This window comes from Juglans microcarpa x Juglans regia, chromosome 2S (genome assembly GCF_004785595.1).
Source record: "Juglans microcarpa x Juglans regia isolate MS1-56 chromosome 2S, Jm3101_v1.0, whole genome shotgun sequence".
Classification (NCBI taxonomy): domain Eukaryota; kingdom Viridiplantae; phylum Streptophyta; class Magnoliopsida; order Fagales; family Juglandaceae; genus Juglans; species Juglans microcarpa x Juglans regia.
Window position 1 is genome coordinate 34,564,598 of NC_054597.1, and position 9,709 is coordinate 34,574,306.

A 9,709-nucleotide genomic window follows, 5' to 3' on the forward strand; every position below is an offset into this window, starting at 1 on the left:
CCCCAGCGTACGTGATACGCTGCCTCTCTCCCTAGCCGAATGCTCCATGCCTCAGCCAGGCGTCGCTAAGCGCTTCCCATTCTCATCGCCGGCACCGTTGATCTCCTCTCACTCCGACGAGCTCAACCAGCCCAGTCCCTCTCTCTCACGCTCTCCCTTTCTCCCTTTTGAAAGTGCAAAGCCTAAATGGGCTTGATGCACGTAGCGCCGCCGTGCGCCGCTCAATGGCACCACTAACTCCACGACAGCTTCCTATGCCACCGGTCATCACCCTCCAATGAACTCAGCCCCTCCCATGCAGCCACCTTCCCTATAGCACGCACGCATAAGAGACTCATGCACGGCTTCACCGTGCGTGACCTCTAGCGCCTCCGTCGTGGCACCCATGGCCATCAAGTGCCTCCCTAGATACCATAGCTCCTCCCCGAACTCCTCGAAGTCAGCCAGGCTCTCCACCTCTCTCAAGCCTCTCATTCTCGCACGGACCCCCTCCTCACTCACACACGGCTTTTACACCTTCCGCCGCCGTGCACTGCCACCCACGACGGGTAACCACCCTCATGAGCCTCCTCAGGCCACCACCAAACCAACCGAACCCAACCTCCCATGGCCCCAATCTGACACCCATGCACGCACACTCTCTCTCACTCTCCCACGGCCTCTCATCCACTTCATGGCCTTGATCCGCCGCCATGAGCCACCGTGGCGCCACCTCGACGTCACCACGAGATCCACAGCACCTCCCTTAGGCGAGACTTAGGTTCAAACCACCACTTTATGTGGTGGGTAACCACTGCACGTGATGGATAGTCACTGCGAGTGACTGACCGCCACTGTACACGGCCAGATCTGCAGTGTTACGCTCCTTGCCACCATCACAAGGCCTTCATGAGCCATTCCAAGACTACACTTAGCTATCCAAATGCCCAAGAAGTCAACGTATGTGGGTTAGCCACCACGTACGACCTTTCCGACGTCATCGGCTGTGAAGATTAGCGAGCAATGCACGAGTTATTCCGTCGATGGTATAACCCTCTATCTCTCGTTATTTATGTTAGATATTGATTAGTTGATTAGGTTATGAACTGTGCTGTTAGTATTAGTGGAATTGCTGTGTACTATAGAGATGTGTTGTGCTGTGAAGTGTTGGGCATATCTGTGTAGTGTGGTAATGTGATGTATTGGGCTTATTGTGTAGTGCGCTGTGAAGTGTTAGACATTCTGTGTTGGGAAGTGTGCTGTGAAGTGTGATTGTGGAATTTGTACTGTAATTATGGCGTGGTTCTATTGGTGACGTGGCATGTGGAGTGGGAACAGTACACGCTGAGTGTACTCTGTGTGTGTGGTGTAGTGTGGGATAAGGAGAGTATATATAGAACATACTCTCCTAGCGTATTGTGGAATAGGAAGAGTACACATAGAGTGTACTTTGTATGGCGTGGTGTGTGAATGGAGTACACATGAAATGTATTCCATGTGGTGGAGTGACGCACCATATGGCGGGTATGCCATAATGGTGACGTAGTGTATTGTGGAATAAGGAGAGTATATGTAAAATATACCCTCCTGAAGTATTGTGGAGTGGGAACAGTACATGCTGAGTGTACTCTGTGTGTGTGGCGTAGTGTGGGATAAGGAGAGTGTATGTAGAATATACTCTCCTAGCGTATTGTGGAATAGGAAGAGTACACGTAGAGTGTACTCTGTATGGCGTGGTGTGTGAATGGAGTATACATGAAGTGTACTCCATGTGGTGGAGTAACGTACCATATGGCGGGTATGCCATAATGGTGACGTGGCGTAGTGTGCAATAAGGAGAGTATATGTAAAATATACTCTCTTGGAGTATTGTGGAATGTGAAGAGTACACGTAGAGCGTACTTTATGTGGTGGAGTGATGCACCATATGGCGGGAATGCCATAATGATGATGTGTTGTGTATGAAGAGAATACACGTAGACTGTACTCTATGTGGTGGAGAGATGCATCATATGGCGAGTATGCTATAATGGTGATGGGTCGTAGTGTGTATGAAGAGAGTACACGAGAAGTGTACTCTATGTAGTGGGGAGATGCACCATATGGCGAGTATGCCATAATGGTGATGGGTCGTAGTGTATATGAAGGGAGTACACGAGAAGTGTACTCCATGTGGCAGTGATGCATCGTATGGCGAGTATGCCATATTGATGATAGGTTGTAGCATGTGAAAAATGAGTATAAGTGGAGTGTACTCCACGAGGCAGCGACACAACTTGTGGCGTGTCGCAGAGATAAGAATAGTTGTGTGATAATGGGCGTGGAATATGGTGAATAGTGTCGAAAACTGTAGAACAGTGTCCCGAAGTAGTTATGGTGTAGCCTGTAGTCTGAAGTGACAAGTGTCACCATGATGGACTTATGGCTGGGAGTATGCGTGAAGTAGTAGAATAAGTGTAAGAGTACGCAACGAAAGCATGACTGGGCAACGTCACAAAGTGACGTGGTTACTGACAGTCGTGCTTATGATGGGTGAAGAGTTATAGTAAAAATGACGTAGCGGGATGTCAAGTGACGTGACAAGGTCATGGTGTAGCTTGGGTATAGTCTCAAGCTATATGACGTGACATAAGGTATAATGGTGAATGGAGCCTGGTCATGTTAAGTATTGGGATGAACTGTCAAAAGGGACGGATAGCATGAAAAGTCATGCTAGCCGGGTTAAGAGAAGGTTGGTATTGGAGTATGGCCCTTATTCCTACGAGTAGGTGATCAACATATTATATGTTGATCTTAGGTGATAAAGGAGTAAGGTACATGTGTAATCTGGTTAGACACATGCACCGAACGGATTCACCATATGTAATGGGTAGTCTGTCCTGAGTACAGTTACACAATGCTTAAGCCTCAGAGTTGGCTTAGAGCCGCGTGGCTTGTATGGATGGGAATGAGGATTTAGTATAGGTTAGGATGCATGGAGGTAGTAACGGGTGTATTGTCTAAGATTGGGATGCGTGACTTAGTTGGTCTGAGTTATGCATTAAGATGAGTTCAATAAGGAGGATAAGATGAATGTCTTAGTGTCTTAATCCTAAGGTGAATCATGAGTTCACTTTAGTGGATGAGCACTCGAGACAAGACCTTGAGTTGGAAGATGTGGTGATCGTAAGTGGTCCTTGAAGGTTTTAACATAGTAAAGGGCACGTAAGTGTACGAAATAGAAGGAGAGTATTTCAAGTATAGCGTAATTCTATTTATAGTTTAAGTTGCTTATGCATTCGATAGAGAATAATGCTAAGGTATGTGTATGCATGTAGGTTGCCATCTGACAAGCATATGAATGGACTGCATCACATGCAAGTAGCATGGAGTCCAGGTAAGTGTTACGTTCATACCCTTCTAGAGTCTCTTAAAATATAAAGAAAACGAAAAGAAACAATTTTCCTCACGATGCCTTAAGAAAAGACATAAAAGACGTTTTACAAAAGAAAATACTAATGGTTCAATGGTATAAGTATGTACGGCTCTCCTTGGCAGTCCCTTTTTACGCAACGAAAGTATTAATTGTATGCATGTGAATGGATGACTATACGATGTATCTATTGTATGTATTTTCTGAGAAAATCCACAAACGGATGAAATGCACGAAAGACGAGCTGAGACTAACGTTTTTATGGATCCTACGAACCGACGCTTTCGTGAGCGCCACGAGGTGATGTTCGTGGATGTCGCGAAAGATGACGTTCAAGGTGATACTTACGGATGCCATGAATGGCGACGTTTAAGCCCGTGCTTTTATGTTTTATGGATGCTACGAACTGATACTTTTATGAATGTCATGAGGTGATGCTTATGGATGTCATGAAAGAGGATGTTTAAGCCCATGCTCATGAAATGATGTTTTCTCATGAAAAGAAATGTTTTCTCATGGACTGAATCTTAAATGAATGTTTTCTCATGAAAGGACTGTTAAATGAAAGAAAGAACTGAATGAAAGCTCCAGCTCTTCAGAGCTGGCATGAACGAATGAAAAGCCATGAATGAAAGAAAACATGAAATGTATAAAGATATGTAACGGCCACATGAATGAATGAAAGGGTACCAATGAATGGGCAGATTGCAATGCCGGGTACGTAATACTAGTAGTGCACCCAATGCTGCCCCTTGACTGAAAAGGAATTCCCAACCCGTGGCCATGGGTGGAGTCCGGGTCAAAAGGAAGACTGCTAACCCCAACACACGGGGCGTAATAGTGTGTACTGGCCTATGAAAGTGATAAGAAAGAATGCATATATGTATGCATGTACGCACGTAACGCACGAATGCACGAACTTTTAAGAAATGAAGGCACTGACGGGGGAAACGTTTTACTGAAAGAAAACCCCGTCCAGTGATATTTTCGAATGAACGCATGTATGCAAAATGCACCACATTCTTGAAGAAATGAAGGTACTGACGGGGGAAACGTTTTATGAAAAGAAAGTTCATTTTAAAAGGAAAATCCCGTCCAGTGACGTTTTCAAAAAAGAATGCACGTATGTATGTAAGCATGCACGTATAGTATGTATGAATGATGAATGCATGAATGAAAACCTATGTTGTTATATTTTAACTGTATGAAGTAATGCTTACGAGTCTTCGACTCATGTTAGTTTTTATGCATGTCCCTCCCCCCTCACGGGGACGGAATGAGAAGTACGCATCAGGATAGACACGACCCATGGGGAAGAGCACGGAAGTCTATGCATGAGTTTTAATTGTACGAGGGACCCTTTTATTGTAAGATTAATGTTTTTCGCTGTAAACTTCTTTTATTCTAAAAACACATTTTATGATATAAACGTAGAGTCTTGCACATTGGGTATGCAAGTAAAAAGTTTTAAATCGGACGGTAATTCTCGTCGTTCTTTATCAAAATATTTTACAAAAAGTCGCACCACAAGGACGGGCGTTACAGTCATGCCTCGTCCAGATCAACACAATCGATCCCCCTTACAAATAGATAATGAATCAAGAATATCATCCACATTTTCGTGCCTCACCAAACTAATCAACAAGTCCACATTCCACGAATTAGACAGTTTACAATTCATAACTTTAAGCATAGGTCGACCCACTATTAGAAGATCATTAATTAAAGGACCCCGATCCTCCCATTTATCATACCAAAAGAAAAAATTACCTTCCCTAATATGCCACTTTGAATTATCAAGGACCAACAGAATACTTTTAACAATCATCTTCCAAAATCTCGTACCCTTGTTCATATCGATGAGAGTCCAAGGTTTATAACCCACGTATTTTCCTTTAAAGAACTGAGCCCTAAGAGAATTACCTTAGATTAAATTCCAAGCAAAGCCTTTTGCATGTCATCCATGTTAGATAAACCCAAACCTCCTTCTTCCACTGGTTTACACATGTTGTGCCAAGCCACCCATTTTTTCTTCCATTTCCCATTAGCCTCTCCCCAAAAGAATGTACTCATCAATCGATGTAACTCTTTGATGATGGATTGAGGGACCTGCAAAACAACAAACAAATACAAAGACATGCTAGAAAGCACATGTCATAGTAAAATAAGGCGACCTCTCGAAGATAGGAGCTTAATCTTCCAACCATGAATTTTATTCTGGACTTTGTTAACCATCTCATCCAGATGAACTTGCTTAAGTCTTTCAAATAATATAGGCACCCCTAAATATTTGAAAGGAAAGACACCTTCTGAAAACTCAGTCATACGCTTAAGAGCTCTCTTACGACCCAAAGGAATTTTTTGAGAAAAAAACATTGCTTTTTTTTCTTTATTAATCCTTTGACTTGACCAATTCTCATACTTATAAAAAATAGATAAAAGCTCCTAAATTGATCTCGTACTACCATTAGTTAAAATCACCACATCATCATCAAACATAAGATAGGATATTTGAATCATACCTTTGGCTTGTGGAAATTGACCAAATATTTTCTCCACAACACTGTTCTTTAGAATTCTAGAGAGAACCTCTTGAAGAATAATAAATAGCTAAGGGGAGAGAGGATCCTCCTTACGCAAATCATGACCTCCTTGAAAAAAACCTTTAAAGGTCCCATTCATCATAACCGAATACCAAGGCGACGAGATACAAGCCCAAAGTAAATCATATACCTAAGTGGAAAAGTCGAAACAACGAAGAACCTCCATAAAGAAATACCAATCTACCCGATCATATGCTTTAGCCATGTCCACTTTAAGGATGATATTGCCACCATGAGACTTCTTATTAATAGAATGGACTATTTCCTGTGTAAGAGAAATATTTTCAAATATGCTACGCCTAGAGATGAAAGCACCTTGCTCAAGAGAGATCATTTTTGGGAGGAGACTTGTCAACCGATTAACAATAATCTTTGAGCATATTTTATAGAACCAAACAAAGGCTGATTGGCCTAAACTTGTCAAAACCTGTAGGCACGTCAACCTTCGAAATTAAGGCAATGAATGAGGCCAAATATAATCTAGGCAATTTCTTAGAGAGGAAAAATTTCGAAATGAAAAAAGCTACTTGCACTCGGGGTTGGGGAACCAGGCGTACACAGCCATCCACGTGTACAAAACAAAACGGGACGTTTCTTTTATACCCAAAATCAATGCGATTTGGTTCAAACATGGAGACGAACAAGATCAGGTTCTTCGTGCAACTGCAGACCCATTTTTTTCATCTCACTTCTTCTTTGCATCTATTGCGCATCTTCTTCTCATCTTCATCTTCATCTTCTCACTTTTTTCCTAGCACTCCCATCTTCATATTATAGAACAGCTTTTCTATGAAGAAAAAACCCATGGAGAGAAGAACTGCAAAATAAATCAATATAACTACTACATTGTGCAAAACTACTGGGAGACTTTAGCAATGATATGGTCCAACAAAAATGTTCATAATCAAAATAAAAAAGCCCTACTTTCTCCGAGACTATGGGGTTCGGTGACGCTACAGGTACCCGTCGTGGGTTTGATTTCTGAGATAGATATTGGTTTGCTTTGCAGGTGAAATCGATTTTGCAAATGAGACCTATTTTGCAAGAGACGCTACAGGTACTCGACGCTACAGCTTTTTTCTTTGGTTTGCTTTGCAAGTGAGACCAATTTTAGATTTTGGCGCTGGGGGATCTGTAGCTACTGAGATGATTTTGGCGTTGGGGATGGGTTTGATTTGCTTCTGCATCTGATTTCGGTTTTTTTTTAATATAAATAATACTGGCCATGTCAGCTGGTTCCTCAAACCGTACGCAATGCCGGGTACCTGTAGCAATTCTGTTTCGAAATTGCTTCCTAGACATCCACCTTCACTACCTCCCAGCAACTCTTGAAAAAACCCGCACCAAAACCATCAAGCCCCGGAGAACTATTTGTTGGAATCGAACAAATAGCCACAAAGACTTCATCCATAGTAGGAGTGCAATAGATACGGACATTCTCCTCATTGGAAATAACGGGCGAGATTAAATAAGAAAGATCTGGAAGGTCTCTCGAAGGGTTCGCTTGAAGAAAATCGGAGGAATAATCCACGGCTCCTTGACGTATGGCGTCCAACGAATAAAAAACAACCCCTTCCATAGCTTTCATATCCGAAATGCATTTCCGTCTCTTATTCTTCAAACAAGCATGAAAAAGGAGGAGTTACGGTCACCATCCACCTTCCATTTTAACTTAGCCATCTGCACCAACCTAGTATCCTCCTTGCGCCTCCATGAAGACAGTTCTGCAAAAGCCAAGTTTTATCCCTATCAGTATCTTCATCCCAACCCTACAGTAACTTGCTTTCAAGCCTCTCCACTTGCTCCTCAATCTAATCAATCTTGGCTGTAGTCTGACCAAAAACCACCTTATTCCATTCATGGAGAGCCGCCCCAGACTTGTTTTAATTTATTAGCAAGCTTCCATAAACCCATACCTTCAACAGGTACTATCCAAGCTCTCTAAACACAAACAAAAAATTCAGGATGATCAACCCACATCCGTTGGAACCGAAGCGAAGAAGAGCCATAAGAGAAAGGATCTTTGGTTAACTCAATGTGCATCGGGCAATGATCAGATGTCGATCTCGGTAAGTATGAACAAACAACATTTGAATATCTTGAAATTAAAGTGGCATCAAGAAACACATGATCAAGCTTCGCCCAGCTTCTGGCTAGCCCACGCTGACTGTTACACCAGGTAAACCTTTTATCCTTTGTTTTCATTTCAATCAAGCCACCTTGATGAATCCACCCGTCCTTTCTGAGTTAGATCGAATAACATTGAAGTCTTCTACAAATAAACAAGGCTCAGCCCCCAAGACGGTGTAAGCTAAGGTCATCCCATAACTCTTACCTTTCCAGTTGAGTACACTTTGCGTAAATAAAATCACACAAGAACTGTTGAGGTGCCGCCCCTACACGAATCGAAATAAATTGTGAACTGATGCGAACAACTTGCACCACCATGACGTTATTCCAGAAAATCCAAACTTTCCTACCAACTTCTTCATTAGAAATACCATTCTCAAAATGCATGCATCTCATCAAACCTTGAGCTTTATCAAAATTGTGAAACGGCTCCATTAGAACAACAATATCAGGCTTTAGAGTACCAATTAACTTCTTTAAACAACCTTTAGAGGTTCCTATCCCTTTAATATTCCATACAAAGATGGAACCAATCATAGAGATAATTTAGTGGCTTGGGTATAAACACGAGAAGAGCTCCTTACTTTTTCAAACTATTTTTTGTTGTATTTTTTCTTAGCATCATCACCCTCAGCTTCTGTATAATAGTCTTTCTCCTGAGGAAGGACCTCTGAAGGTAACTCAGGTTTTGGATCTGACACTGATGTCCCTTCCAGACAAAGATCATCCACACTTAATGAACCTTCTTTGGCATGCACCACAATTACATTCTGTAAATCCCCTGCTTCCTCTCCCATCATCTCTGTTTCGGCTGCAATCATTGTAGGGAGTGGATGAGAATCATTAACCAAAGCATTAGTAGCCTGTTGTTGATTCTGCACAAGAACAATCTCATCACCCTAAGTAACTCTAATGCTAGTATTTACTACCAACTTTTTTTCCTGATTACTCAGCAACAAACCCCTGCATCTCGCTTACTCTCAGGAATCGAAATGTTGGCTATCCTCAGTGGTCTTCAACTATGTGTTCATTTGGAGATTAACAACTTTATCATTGAAAGTGATTCATTGATCATGGTATAGGAGCTGCAAAAGACTGATCTATCCATGTCCATGGTAGGCAATGCTATCAAGGATGCAAAGGAGCTGATGGCAAGATTCAACAGTTGTGAAATTAGACATGTTGGCAGAATTTATAATGAAGCAACACAAACTTGCAAGGCTAGCTTGGAATGTTAACGATATTAGCTTGTGGTGGGGATCTTTTCCTAATGTAATTTTTCAAGTCCTTTGGACTGAGAGACATTTGTAAACTTGCTGTTTTGTTAATGAAGTCTATTTTTTATAAAAACAACTATTAAATAAAAAAATAAAAAATAAAAATAAAATATATGAACGGTAAGATTGAGCGATAAGTTTGAGGCTTCACCAACATTTTCCTTTTTCTATTACAAAACAAACATAAAAGAGACGTGCTACACATTATGAAGTATAAGAGTAAAAAAAAAAAAATAGAAAAATTCTATTCATAAGCTTCATACACCACACATTACCTTTTTTGTTATTTTTCTTAATTTTTTTCTTTT